Consider the following 13,951-nt stretch of genomic DNA (forward strand, 5'->3'; position numbering starts at 1 on the left):
TATTTCTAATTATATATATATGTATGTCCTCCAAACTGAAAGCAGGTTTCCTTCTGTTATTTACAGGGAATCCTTATCCTCTAAACAATGCTAAATATGTACTAGATAATGAATATTGATTATTGGATTTCTGTTGTGAATGTTTTTATAAATTCTATGTATTTTCATGGAAGCATTAAAACCCTAAAGGGAGGTAGAAAGAAAAGCAGATACTTCTAGAGCAACTAATTCAAGTAAAAGGATCACATGAATCCTTGATATAAAGACATTGAATTATTAGGATTGAAAATGCCTCATCTGGTATAAATCTCAATCCAATCTTGAGTTCTTACTAATCTTCCCTAAGAAGTTATTTTAAAAGCATTTTCCAGTATGTTAAGGTAGAATCATATCAACAATTTTAAGCATGTCAAAGGAAAAAGTGAAAAAGAGGAAGGAAAATATATGAATAATGTTTCATGATCAATTATAGTATATGCCACATATATGTATTTAAAGCATACACACAGACGCAGTAGGAACCCAGTTTTCTGTTACTTGCTCCAAGTTAAAGTTCAAGTAATTGGTCAGTGGGATTAAAAGCACTGGGATTCAGTGCATGTTTAATGGCCTCACACCTGCCTTCCCGTAAAGCTGCAGTCTACTCCTGCTCTGTAACCTTTAAAGTTCGCCACCAGCAATTTACTGATGCAGCCAATTAGACGACAAAGAAGGCAAGATTTCAGGGGGATCATTCCCAGGTCTAAAACACAAGGAACTGTAGCCCTGCTGAGATTCTTGCTGAGACATTCACGGCTGCCTTCCAGATTGGAGCTTGGCTGAATTCCTTTCACATACTAAAATTACTAGTTTCAGGATACGTTGTCACCAAGAAACGTGTTGCCAGACCATCAACCATCTTGCCTTTTCCCCCTGATTCTAATTTCTATCTGGTGACTTCCACAGAGCAAGTGTCAGCCCACTGAGATTTCCTTTGGCAAGTACCCACTCTTAAAAGAGACTGTTGAGGAGTGTCTAGTGTGGGAAAGAAGCATAGGTAGTTAGGGTGACCTTGTCACAAATGATCATCAGCAACCATGTAGAATTAACAACTACACACTCATGAGGTTTACTTTCTTATATGTTTATTTTCAGTACCATCTTGATCCTCCTGGCTTTTTGGATTCACTGCTATGTTTCAGTCTATTCCTTGAAACCTTACCTACAAAATGTTTAAACCCCAAAGCCTATCTACCAGGTAAGAAACATGACACGTTTGTTTATCAGATCAAGATGCTCTGATTTTCTTGTAGATCTAGGCAGCAAAGCTCCCAGATGACAGGGCACCCTCTTGGCAGACACAGAAAGGTCTCTCATTTGGAGCTGGGAGAGAAATCACCTGTGGGAAAGAAAGCTTCTGCTGTTAGAATCCGTGAGCAGAGGGATGTTTCATGTGAAAAGTTCCTCTGACTGGAGGAGAGATTTTTCTGGTGAAAATGCCTGCTTAGCATTTATTTCCTTTAGCATGTTTCCTAACAACTCTCTACTGATCTCTGCTCAATAAGAATACTAAAAAATAAAGGGATAAAAATCTTGACATTTGGGTCAAGATTCTGCTTAAGTCTTGCAACAAACAGCCATTGATGATTGTAAGAAGATGCTTTCAAAGCTTTTGTGCTTTTAAACGAAATCTTATAAAGAATATAGATAAGAGAGGTGCATGATTTCAGAGCTTCTAGTTATCTTTCACTTTTTCAGTCAATAGGAAGACAAAAATGAAAGCTCATGGGATTTTGCATCCTATCAAATTGGCTGATTTAAATTAATGAGAAATATCTATGTAAAATTTATGCCAGAAGTTACCCAAGCTATCAAGACACCTTTAAAATGTGATAATTCGGAAGTTGCTTTCATAATGTGCTCATTTGACAGCTTCTTTTTTTAAAGAAATTAAGCAATTAAGTTTGTTCTTCTATTTAGATGTACTTCCTTAGAATAGCCTTGTGTGCTGCCTTCTTTAAGCACATGCCAAAAAATACAGCAAATGTATTACAGATGAGTAAAAATATAATGGCACTCCCAAATCCCATTCTATGTAATTTCCTTATGTTCTTCTCTTCAAAATGTAGCTCTCAATACTTCATACAACTGAAAGCAAAAGATCAAAAAATATGTTTTTATATAAAAGGGATCAGCAGAAAGGAATTTACACTGGTCAATTATCTTTCTGCTAGTTGTTTTTGTTTGCTTGTGAAAAAATGAACACTCAGTATTGGTTGCAGTTAAGCTGACTTCAGGATTATATGCCCCAGAAGAATTTTGAAGATTAACATTAAAAGGAAAAAAATAAAAAAGATCTTTTACACCTCTTTCAAAATTGCCTGGGAAAAGAAAATAAATGCAGGTGATGGGCTGATCCAATTTCACCACTGCATTGAGAACTATGGAAAATTATACTATACAGAAAATAGTTTTCCATAAAAAGAAGTTTGAACTGATTTGAGTATCTGACTACATATGAAAACAAGAGGCCATGTGATGCTATATCTGAATCCCTCCTAAGCAGAAGGGATTGATGTCCTGTGTGTGTGGGTTGGGGGCGGTGGGGGGGGGGGGCAAGTATTTCTGTACAAGTATAGATGTGTTTTATGAATTGCTAAGATCAGTGTGCACTTCTGATCCAGGTGGATAATTCTCCTACCCTGACATTAGCCATGCCCCACAGAAGATGGAAAACCACCAGAATCAGTGGCTTTGAAGATGAAAGACCTGGATTCTAAAATTGGCTTGTGATGGACAAACTTGGGCAAGAAACTCTCATGAATCTCAGTTTATCCACCTGTAAAATAGAATTGAAAATAGTGGCTACTTACCCACCTCCTCAACCCCCCACCCTCACCAGGTGATTTGAAGGATCATTTCAGATAATTCATGTAAAACATGAAGCAGAGTCCTGGCACACAGTATGCACTCAATCAATGTTGTTGACTATTACAACAGGATCACTATAAACTTTTGCAGAATTGAGTCACAAAGACTGACAGGAGAGAAGCCAGAGGTTACAAAAATGACTGGAAAAGGCATCTTGTGAAGCACTAAGAAACTTGGCCTTCAGAGATTTTTCAGCTGAAAAGTTACAGGTAGGTATTAGAGCCAAGGCAGGTGTAAAGCCAGCTGAGCAGAACAAGGAAAATCATGGAGAGAAGAGGTAATCTCCAGAAACTAGAATTGAGAGTAGGGGCTGGGAGGCAGTGTAGCAGAGTAGAAATTCTTTGGAATTAGAAAGGTTGAAGCTCATTTACCAGTTCTGCCCTTCATGAATTTTATGGGATCAGTCACTGATGTGTCATATACCTCTATGCCTAGGTCCTCATTCATGAAAATATCATTACTTGTTTTTTAGGTTTGTCCTGATGTCCTCATGGAACAGCACATCATGTGTCTAAAGGTAGCACATGAAAGTATTTTACAAAGAGGAGCTACTGTTGTGACATTGCTACTCGGATAGAAGGTATGCAAAATGACAGGGCAAGCTGGGAGAAAAGGTTAGGGCATGCATTCACGAAATAAATATCTGTGAACAGTGACACCAGACCAGGGCCCATCAGGGAGAAGGAGAGTGGGAATGATCAATGTGGGAGAAAACGTCTGGAACCCTTAGTGGGAAGGAAAACTGATTTGAATCCTCGGACAAATGCCTTGAATAGCCTGATGAAACATACCAGATATTAGAGATGGGCAGAGTGGTTTGCTGTTCATCACACTTAATTCCCTTTCTTCCTGGCACATGGACAGACGACAGTGGCCAGCCTCTCTTGTAGTGGGGTGTGGTCAGGAGACAAATACTCCACTAACTGGTGGCGTGCAGGCAGAATTGCCACTGCTAGGATTGGCCCATGAAACGGCCTGAGTGGCCCTCTGCCCTCTCCTCATGCCTGGTTGCGGACATCCTTGGATTCCTCCTGGCAAAGACGGTACGGCCTCCATCAGCCTGGGCTCCTGAATAACCACATGGCAGCTTGCTCCTACTCTACGCCTGCGCCTACGTCAACTGGACTATATGTGAATAGAAAATAAAGTGCATGACGCTAAACCACCAAATGGAGAGATTATCATAACTGAATCAGCCTCCAGTTCATAACTGAATTTTTCCCTAGTCTTTTTGGCCCCTGAAATTAAGTATGAGATCCAGCCTTTCCCCAATAGGAACATTTTACATTTTAACTCTATTTTTCCTTTAAATGTAAACAAGGCAAAATTGTTCTTGGTACTTAATGAATTCTGTTGATGGACGTAACTTCATCTTCAAGGAAATTCTAAGTAAATTAACATGAAAGTAACTCTGCGGGGGCTTATAAATTTTAGGATATTAAAGAACTAACCACAGAGAGAAATGGGACAGTATGAGGACTCTACATTCATCCAAACGTCTCTAACTCAACTAAAACTCTGCGCAGGAAGCAGACCACTGAAAAGCTAGAAAACAAAATTATAAATCAATATTCTACTTATCAGTCAGTTCAGTTCAGTCACTCAGTCGTGTCTGATTCTGCGACCCCATGAATCGCAGCACACCAGGCCTTCCTGTCCATCACCAACTCCCAGAGTTTACTCACACTCATGCCTATCGAGTCAGTGATGCCATCCAGCCATCTTATCCTCCTTCGACCCCTTCTCCTCCTGCCCCCAATCCCTCCCAGCATCAGGGTCTCTTTGGAGAATACCCATGTTCAAAAAATGATATCAAGATCATCTTTAATGTCACCACCCAGAGGTAATTCCACTAGTAATAGGCCATATGAGATTCTTATTCCCATCAACTCTCACTGACCTGAACAGCCTCATCACTCACTCTACTCTGCCAAAATGGTAAGAGAAAAAAATTGCATCCTCATGTTCACTTCTATTTCTTTGACTATCTGTGAGTATATCAGTTATGTGTATTCCCTTTGGCTTATTACTGGATTGGCTAAAGAATTCATTCAAAATTTTTTGCCAACCCAATATATATCCTTTTGCACATTTTTTTTTCTTTTGACATGTTCATCTCATTGTTTTTTTAAAAAGTTCTAAATAGAATATGAATTTAACTTTTTAAAATAGAAAATGAATTTGAATACTCTATATTTTTCTAAATATATTTGAATAGTTCAATGCTATGAAATAGGTTTAGATAATCTTCCTTGATGGAGCTTTCTTAAGCTTGGGAAAATATTAATAGTTTTAATTTGCATAAGAATTAGAAATGTCACACACCTGGATCTTTTCCTACTAACATACAAGATCTCATTTAAACTTTCAGTACAAAATTGTCCACAGTTGACAAGGAAAAAGACCACAGATTCAAGCTTTTGTTAATTGACCAACGCTGTGGATATTAGATGTAACTTATTTTTTTCTCTTATATGACGTACTTTTATATCATGTTCAAAAAATTTCAAGTAATCTGGTGATAACTAAAGCTGTCACTTGAAGATTTCTTGGTCTGGAACACAAGACCGAATAAAGTTAAAATAATCATCACTTCTTTATTTTAATCTATACTTCATAAATCTCAAATTGCTTTGAGTCCTGTTTTTACAGCTGATTTAATATCAGTCTTGTAAAACTGACAGCATATGTAACATTACTTTTTTATAGGTGGAACAGATCAAAGTTTTGAAATATTGCATGAATTTTCTAGAATTACAATGAATAATAATAATAACTAATGGTTTTTAAGATTCATCATGCCCCTGTTATGTAGCAAATCAAGTATAGCATGCTTTATCTCATTAAATCATAATAGCCATGTCTTAGAGATGAGAAAAATAAGGCTCAGAGAGGTGAAATGGTTCCCCCAAAGTCACACAGCAAGTAAATGATAGAGCTGTGACTTCAGCTACGGCAGATTCTAGAACCCGGTCTCTTAAGTAGCGAGCAATGATTAACTCTGTAGGAAAAGTGGCAAATCAGTATTAACTACAGAAACAGAACCAAGGCCTAGGGATAAACTCCAAATATAAACTTCACACTTTGTTATTTGTCTATCCTTATCAGAAGAGCATCTTAAAACAGCTTCTCCAAGCAGTTTGAAGGCTAGGGTGGGGCTTGCTTATAACAAGGTCGATGAAAGAATGGCACGGTTCACTGGTCAGACTTTTCCCAATTATAAGCAATTTTAACATTCTCTCAAATCTATAATTACAGGATTATTGCAAACTCAATATATAGGTTGCTCAATCTGAAGCCTGCATGTACAGAATTCTGAACAAAACAAAAATTATGTCTCAAAAATGTTAAAAAAAAAACAAACAAAAAAACCCTCTTAATTTTTGTACAAGGTGATCCTCAAACAGCATAAAGGTGGTTCTTAGCAGAGATTTTGGGAAAAAATATTCTGCACCGAAGTGTGAGGATGAAAGCTGTCTGATCTTTTAAACTCTATTGCCTAAAATATCCATTTGTGTTATAAAAATAAATGCAGACATTACAGAGAAGTACTGGCAGGGAACTCTGTCATATTTAATGAATCTTGAAAACACTGTTCCCACTCCAAACCAGTGATTGAATTCTCATCTTCCCACTCCCAAGTTTAGATGCTGGAGGTAGTGTTTTTTCTTTTCCTTTTTTTCCCCTTCGAGAACACCACATTGCCTGATTGTCCTTCATTTAGACTCTCCTCTGATTGAGATGTATTCTGGATAATACAGGCAAGCCTTTGCCAGAGGTAGTCAAATGGCCCAGAGAGCCTCTCTTGGTCCCTTAATTTATTCTAAACTGGACCTGGAAGACAATTTAGAAGTAATTGAAATCCAACACCCCCTTTTTCTAAACAGATGAGGAAAACTATGGTCCACAGAGATTTAATAACTTGCCCAAATCGCACATCTTATTGCCTCGAAGCTATGATTCCAACTTAGATCTTGATTTACCTTTCAACTTTCCCCCGACCCTAGCACTCAGACTGGCCAGCTTCTAGGCAATGTTTCTGTGCCATCAACATCTGCAAAGAAGAGAAAGGGGCAGGTCAAGAAGTCAAGTCTTCTGAGGCTCAGCGAAGACGAAAGACAGTACCGAGTTGCTTAATATCTTGTTCTGCAGTCACTGGTGTCACACATCACATTTGGTCTGCAGCTGCAGGTATGAAGAAACTATAAATTTACCAGTTCCAGGACAAACATGTCTTAACCAGTGTAGAGAAAAGTCTTATGGTAACCCAAGCATGGTCTTTGGTGGTAAAGAATCTGCCTTCCAATGCAGGAGATACAGGTTCAATCCCTACTTCAGGAAGATCCCCTGGAGAAGGAAATGGCAATCCACTCCAGTTTTCTTGCCTGGGAAATCCCATGGACAGAGAAGCCTGATGGGCTACAGTCCATGGGAGTCACAAAAGAGTAGGACACGACTTACCGACTAAACAGCAACAACAAGCCAAGAACACCCCCAAGTAACCATCAAAAGCCAGCTCTAGCAGAGCACCATCCACAGGGCACCCCAGAGTCTCTGAGATCTTGCACCCCGAAAGAGTATACATAGGGCTGGAGTGGGGAGTAATTTCTGGGCATCTTTCTTAAACAGCAGAATTAGAAGCAATTGGAAACAGGGGAGGGGGAGGGACCCAGCTTTGGCTGCTCTTTTTTTTTTTTTTTTCCTCTCTCTTTTCAAGGGGTCAAAAGCCAACAATCTGACACTTATAAAAGTGTCAGCCCAAAGGGAGAAGTCTCCTTGGAAGACAGGATCGCTCACCCGGCGTGTATCAGAAACGGAGATTCATCACCACGTTTTCTTTCTCTTCTTTCCAACAGCCTCTGTGGCTTGTGGCAGATTTAATGGCGTGATTTACAGCACCGAGAGACCTTTGTCAGGGCCAGTAAAATGACAAACAATGAATATATGGAGCAGTATGTTAACAGCCCACCACACAATACCTTGTCAGTTACAGCTTGATAGCGATACATTTTAATTTTGTCTTTCATAAAAATCTTGGCATGTGTGCCTCATTTGAACACAGGCTTCCAAGTCAAGTGTGTCATCCAAGCAAGCAGTTTATCACCCTCTATATTTTCCGTCCTTTTCATTTAATGTCATTCCTATGGCAACAGACATCGCCCTGGAAATCATTTTCCAAACAGCTTATTTGCTGAAAGGGACTGGGTGAGGTTAAAATATGTGTTTGGCTGGGAAGAATGTCAGAGTGTGAATATGGCTTAGTTACATTAATCATATTCTTTGAGGACTTTGTGTAATCAGATACTTGAAGGAGGCGTATTGTGGGGTGGGATTTGGCATCTCCACCCCCACCCCCAGCTTTTTATGGGTTCACATTTCATAAGGATAAAAATAAGAGAAGCACACTTGCAGTGTACTTCATGGGAAGGCATATTCACGTGTTTCTAATACGGCCCAGTATGTCCTTTTGTGGGGTTGGGTGGATGGGTGGATTGTAACCCTAATGTTAGGGTTACTCTGAAGCTGATTATGGAAAACCAGATTTATTCATGCAGCGTTTATTCAGTGCTTCTTTATTGAGCATCTATTATGAAATAAGCGTTGTGCTGACAATGGGGGTGAACTAAATAAACTGAGTTTCTGCCCCCATGGAAGGAGGAGGTTTAGACTTTAGACTCTAGTGGGGAAAACAGATTGTCCAAGTTAAGTTTTCTAGAAATAAGGTCTGAGACGAAGATTCTTATGAAGATTTATTGAAGACTCCATAGAGGAGACTTATAGGAACTTAATAAGGAGATGTAGAGGGCAGAAGAGGGGATGAAGGTGAGCAAAGCTGAGTCCAGCCTCAACCTGGTCCCAGGAAATCTTAGAGCTTGCATAGCCCCAAGAGTGACCAATCTTTGAGGCACTGCACCAGGCCTGGGCTTTTGGATGTGGGCTTCCCAGGTGGCTCAGTGGTCAAGAATCAGCCTGCTAACACAAGAGACACAGATTTGATCCTTGAGTTGAGAAGATCCCCTGGAAAAGGAAACGCCAACCCACTCCAGGATTCTTGCCTGGGAAATCCCTTAGACAGAGGAGCTAGGCGGTCTACAGTCCATGGCGTTGCAAAGAATCAGACATGATGTAGCAAATAAACAACTAGTCGGTCATTGATTGCAAGCGCCCATGTAGGCTCAGTGTCCACTGTCATAGTGTCCTCTGCATCCTTGGGCTGGGTGACTCCTGCTGACCAAGAGTGAGCCTTGAGAGAAAGGTGCAGAGTAGGCCAATAGCAGTCAAAACTCACAGCATTTAGAGAGTAGGCACACAGGCATAGGAATCTGGTAAGGGGACATAGCTTCCACTCTATGCATATGTATAATCTTTTATGTTAGTAGTAGTGCAATGAATAGAAAGAGGATAGTCAATCAATGGCAGATGGACAGGTCATGAAATGCTTCCCTGGAGAGAAGACATCTGAGCTGAGAGCCAGCATGGTGAAGATCTGGGACACTATCTCCCTAGGGACTTGAAACAGCAAGGACAAATAACCAGTGGGAGGATCTTTTTAAGGGTGAAAGTTTAAGATATTTGAGAAGCACAGAGAAAGCCCAGGGGGTCCAAATGCCATGAGCAAAGGACGGACTGGTAGAAGAGAAGGTCAAAGACACAGGCAGGGGTCAGAGAGGATGTGACAGCCCATGAGCAGGGCTTGGGGGTTTATTCTAAGGTCAGTGGAGAGACTACTATGCTATTTTTTTTTTTTTACTGTGCTGGGTCTTAATTGCTTTGAGGGTTTTCCTCTAGTTGTAGCTAGTGGGGGGTACACTGTAGTTGCAGTGTGAGGGCTTCTTATTGTAGTGGCTTCTCTTGTTGTGGAACACAGGCTCGAGAGGACTGGAATTTCAGTAGTTGCAGCATGCTGTCTTGGTAGTTGCAGCACACGGGCTTAGTTGCTCTGTGGCATGTGGGATCCCCCTGGACCAGGGATCGAACCTGTGTCTCCTACATTAGCAGATGAAATCTTAACCACAGGACCACCAGGGCATCAGATATCCCAATCTAGGCAATCAAACCTTCAGCCCACTTTCAGCCCCTCTTAGCACCATGCCAGAGTCTCTGAGAACCTTGGTGTGTACAAGATACTGCTTATTTCACCACAGAGATGGGCCTTGCTAGATGGAATGATTCCCAGGAAGCACATTCATGTGAATGTGAACTGCTAAGTCACTTCAGTCGTGTCTGACTCTGTGCAACCCCATCCCTGGGATTCTCCAGGCAAGAACACTGGAGTGGGTTGCCATTTCCTTCTCCAATGCATGAAAGTGAAAAGTGAAAGTGAAGTCACTCAGTCATGTACCACTCTTCGCGACCCCATGGACTGCAGCCCATCAGGCTCCTCCGTCCATGGGATTCTCCAGGAAAGAGTACTGGAGTGGGGTGCCACTGCCTTCTCCGTGTAAATGTGAAAATCAGCTACAAATACTGGCAATTCTTGCATTAAGACCCCCTGAATATTGGTTCACACGGCAACCCATATAAGCCTTCTTAGTCTCTGTCACGGATGACCTGTAGTTTTGATGGCAATCTGAAGCTTTTTTCCCCCGTGTATTGTCCCTATAACTGGTATTTCAGGAACACATTGTCCCCACATTAGAACTTCGTTCAGGGCTTCCTTGGTGGCTCAGTGGTAAAGAATCCACCTACCAGTGTAGGAAACAGAGGTTTGATTCCTGGGCTGGGAAGGTCCCACCTGCTGCAGGGTTAGCTAAGCAGCGGTGCCACCCACTGTGCCCGTGTGCCCTAGAGCCAGTGCTCCACACGAAGAGAAACCACTGCAGTGAGAAACCCATGAACCACTACCAGAAAGGAGCCCCCACTGACCACAACAAGAGAAGTCTCTTGCAGCAACGAAGACCGAGCATAGCCAAATATATGAATTAAAAAGAAAAAAAGAACCTAGTGCATTTTCCCATAGAGGAAATATTTGAATGGTGAATAGCCTTACAGTATTTGCCTACCCACATTGTGATCCATGGGTATTCCACTTAGAAATGCAGAACCACAGACCCCTTCCCTCCCAGGCTTACTGAATCAGAATCTGCTATTTAACCAGGCCCCCAGGTGATTCAACATGCACATAAAAGTTTGATCAACTCTGTTATAAAAAGTTGTTTCTACAGGAAAATGTTTCCTGAAGTCCAATAGCTCACTTATTAACAAACACTGGGAATATACAACCAGTGTGTTAACAAGTATTGAACTTTAAAAAAAGTAAATAAACTTAAAAAAATTTTTTTGAAGTATTGGACTTTATAATATAATTAGAAAAGAGAAAACCATGTACTACTTTTCTGCATAATTACAGTCATTTTGTGTGGGCACTAGGAAGCCACCTGGAGTCCCAAAATGATTGAAGAGAGACCCTGAATGGAAAGAGATTTCAGAAGAGAAGAATAAAGAAATGTAGTTTTGATGGATGGTATCACAAAAAGGAGAAGTCAGCATTAGTTCAAGTGTGTCTGAACATATTTTTTCTCAAAAACAAGACTTCCAGAAAAGAAGGAATCAAGAAATCTGCTCTTCTATAAAAGCAATGGGGCAAAAAAGTAACATAGAGAAAATTATTTAAATCAGCTTTTTTAGAGCTCTGGAAATTAATGAAAATTTTGCAATAATCCAAGGGTATTTATTCAAGAAAATACTAGTTTTACAAGATGATTGTAAGTTTTACTCAAAAGAAGACTCTAGTTAAATGAAAAGCATTGGGTGTGAGAAAGTTTAACAGGTTTCTCTCAGCAGGACCTTTCAGGGCCTTTAATATGCCAAATGTACAGTGTATAGCATGCAATTTTCCCCCAAAGTTAATTGATCACAGATCTCTATTGTTGTGAGCTATTTCAAGGATTTAAATCCTGAGAAATACACTTCAGGAAATACTAGGTAAGACTTTGAGGTGAGATCCGAGGAAAAGGGGGAAGAGTTGTGGACACTAGTGGAGAGAATGGGCATAAAAGAGCATGAGATGATATTGTCAATGCACCTAACTGACAAGGATTCTTATCCAGAAAGTCTAAAGAGCAAAGAACGGCAACTGGATAAGATTAATGATAAACAGATTGAAATATAGATGATCAGTAAATACATGAAGAGATGTTCAACCTCCAGAATTATCAGGGAAAGACAAATCAAATTAAAACCATTATACCTTTGACAAATGTTCTAATCTCTGACAATATCAAGTGCGAGGGGAGAGGTAGAGCCTGGCAACTCTCAGATATCACCAGTAGGGGTGTAAGATGGGATCACCGTTTTGAAGTGCGACCTGGTAAAATTTAGAAAAGTTGAAGAGAAACTACAGAAACTAGAAAACTAGAAACTAGAAAAACTCCCACTTGGATGCTCATGGAGACAAGTCCAAGAGGGTTTCTTTCAGTGTGATTTGTGGAAACAACCTAAATGGCCATTATGGATGAATATATTACTTTATATTCATAGACTAGAATATTATACAGTAGATAAAAATGAATGAAGGCCATATGTGTTCACATTGATAAATCTTAATAGGGCACAAAGAGACTGGCACTATTTATAGTAAAGTTTTTAAAAATTTCAAAATATTGCGTATTGTATTCTCTCATACTGCATATTAGGTCCTTTTTAGATGTCAAAACATGCATAGAAATGATGCAAACAAATTCCTCATGATGGTGACTTCTGGGGAGGGAGAGAGGGGAATGAAACTGGGGAGGGATACACAGGGACTTCAACTCTATAACATTTTGTTTCCTTACAAAAGAAATATGAAACAAATATAGGAAAAGGTTTCAACCTGATGAGGATATGTATGGATAAATACATGTTTATAATATGTGTGCTTGCAATATTATTTGTTTTGCTTTTGTCTATATAACTTTGCTATGGGTTGGATTACATCCCTCCAAAATTCATATTGAAGTCCTAGCTTCATTCTGAAGCCCTAAGAATGTGACCCTAAAAAGTCATTGAAGCACTGAAGTTATAATTAGTTAGGATGAGATCATACTGAAGTAGAATGTCCCTCATCCAATAAGGCAGGTGTTCTTATTTTTTTAATTTATTTTTTATTATTTTATTTATTTATTTTTTGGGTGTTCCTCTTTTTAAAGGAGGAATTTTAACACAGACATGAGAGTAGGGATAATGAAAGGTGAACATGAAGTTGGAGATCAGGATGATGCCTCTACAAGCATAAAACTTCTAAGTTTACTAGCCAACCTCCAGAAGCTAGAGGAGAGGCATGGTACAGATTCTTCCTCAGTAGGAACCAACCTGAATGACCTTGATCTTGGACTTCTAGTCCCCAGAACTCTGGGACAATACATTTTTGTAGTTGAAGCCACCAGTTTGTGGTACTTTGTTATAGTAGCTCTAGCAAACTAATGAAGATTTTATAATATGAGACAACACAGAACAGAGATGCATTCTTCAATAAGAAGAGATTCAGGGACAGCCTCCTTCAGAAGCGACCTTTAAACTGAGCATTAAGTAGGGGGAGCGGACATAAGTTGTTTTGACCTACTTAGTACTTCTTCCTTTGCAGAACTGACCTCTCTCATGTCCTGTGATGCCGGAGGGCATCCCCATCACACCTTCCGATCTAAAGACCATGGGAAGTCACATGACACACTTCAGGCCAATCAGATTCTCCCTCCTAGAAGCTGAGTTTAAATCAAACGCAGAAGAACACTAGCAATAGCTGCCGAACTCACTGATGACAATACATAGAACTGTGAAACTTCCCCAGAGAAGCTGAGACACATTTTGTTTTCCAGAGATTACTGCAGTAGTATCTCCACTCCTACCCACTCTTCTTACAATGTGACTTTGATCCTGCTCCATTTGAGATGTAGGGCTGTTCTCTCTCCCTTAATCTGAGTGAGTGGCCTTATGACGAGTGGAAATCATGCTCTGTGATTTCTGAGGCTACATCCCAAAAGGTAATATAACATTCAACAGGCTCTCTTGGGATCCTTGGAACCTACCTACCATGAAACCTAGCTACCTGCCTTCTAGAACC

The 13,951-nt window shown here is 40.1% G+C and overlaps 2 long non-coding RNA genes across 11 annotated transcripts in view; one reads left to right on the forward strand and one right to left on the reverse strand.

The window, feature by feature from the left end:
* The window catches only part of LOC110139034 (uncharacterized), a 31,608-nt gene extending 18,845 nt beyond the window's left edge, over nucleotides 1-12,763 (forward strand). For 3 of the 6 annotated variants that reach the window (XR_011482225.1, XR_002314387.2, XR_002314385.2), the window contains 3 exons: nucleotides 1,135-1,237; nucleotides 2,664-3,119; nucleotides 3,383-12,763. This is a non-coding gene — a long non-coding RNA (uncharacterized lncRNA). The remainder of the gene's footprint in view (nucleotides 1-1,134; nucleotides 1,238-2,663; nucleotides 3,120-3,382) is intronic. The other 3 variants (XR_011482223.1, XR_011482224.1, XR_002314386.2) reach the window with 3 other exon arrangements.
* The window catches only part of LOC110139035 (uncharacterized), a 39,002-nt gene that overhangs the window by 23,809 nt on the left and 1,242 nt on the right, over nucleotides 1-13,951 (reverse strand). For 2 of the 5 annotated variants that reach the window (XR_011482228.1, XR_011482226.1), the window contains exons 1-3: nucleotides 13,750-13,892; nucleotides 7,708-7,817; nucleotides 6,894-6,964 (exon numbers count right to left, since the gene is read on the reverse strand). This is a non-coding gene — a long non-coding RNA (uncharacterized lncRNA). The other 3 variants (XR_011482227.1, XR_011482229.1, XR_011482230.1) reach the window with 3 other exon arrangements.

Source organism: Odocoileus virginianus, chromosome 20 (genome assembly GCF_023699985.2).
Source record: "Odocoileus virginianus isolate 20LAN1187 ecotype Illinois chromosome 20, Ovbor_1.2, whole genome shotgun sequence".
Lineage (NCBI taxonomy): Eukaryota > Metazoa > Chordata > Mammalia > Artiodactyla > Cervidae > Odocoileus > Odocoileus virginianus.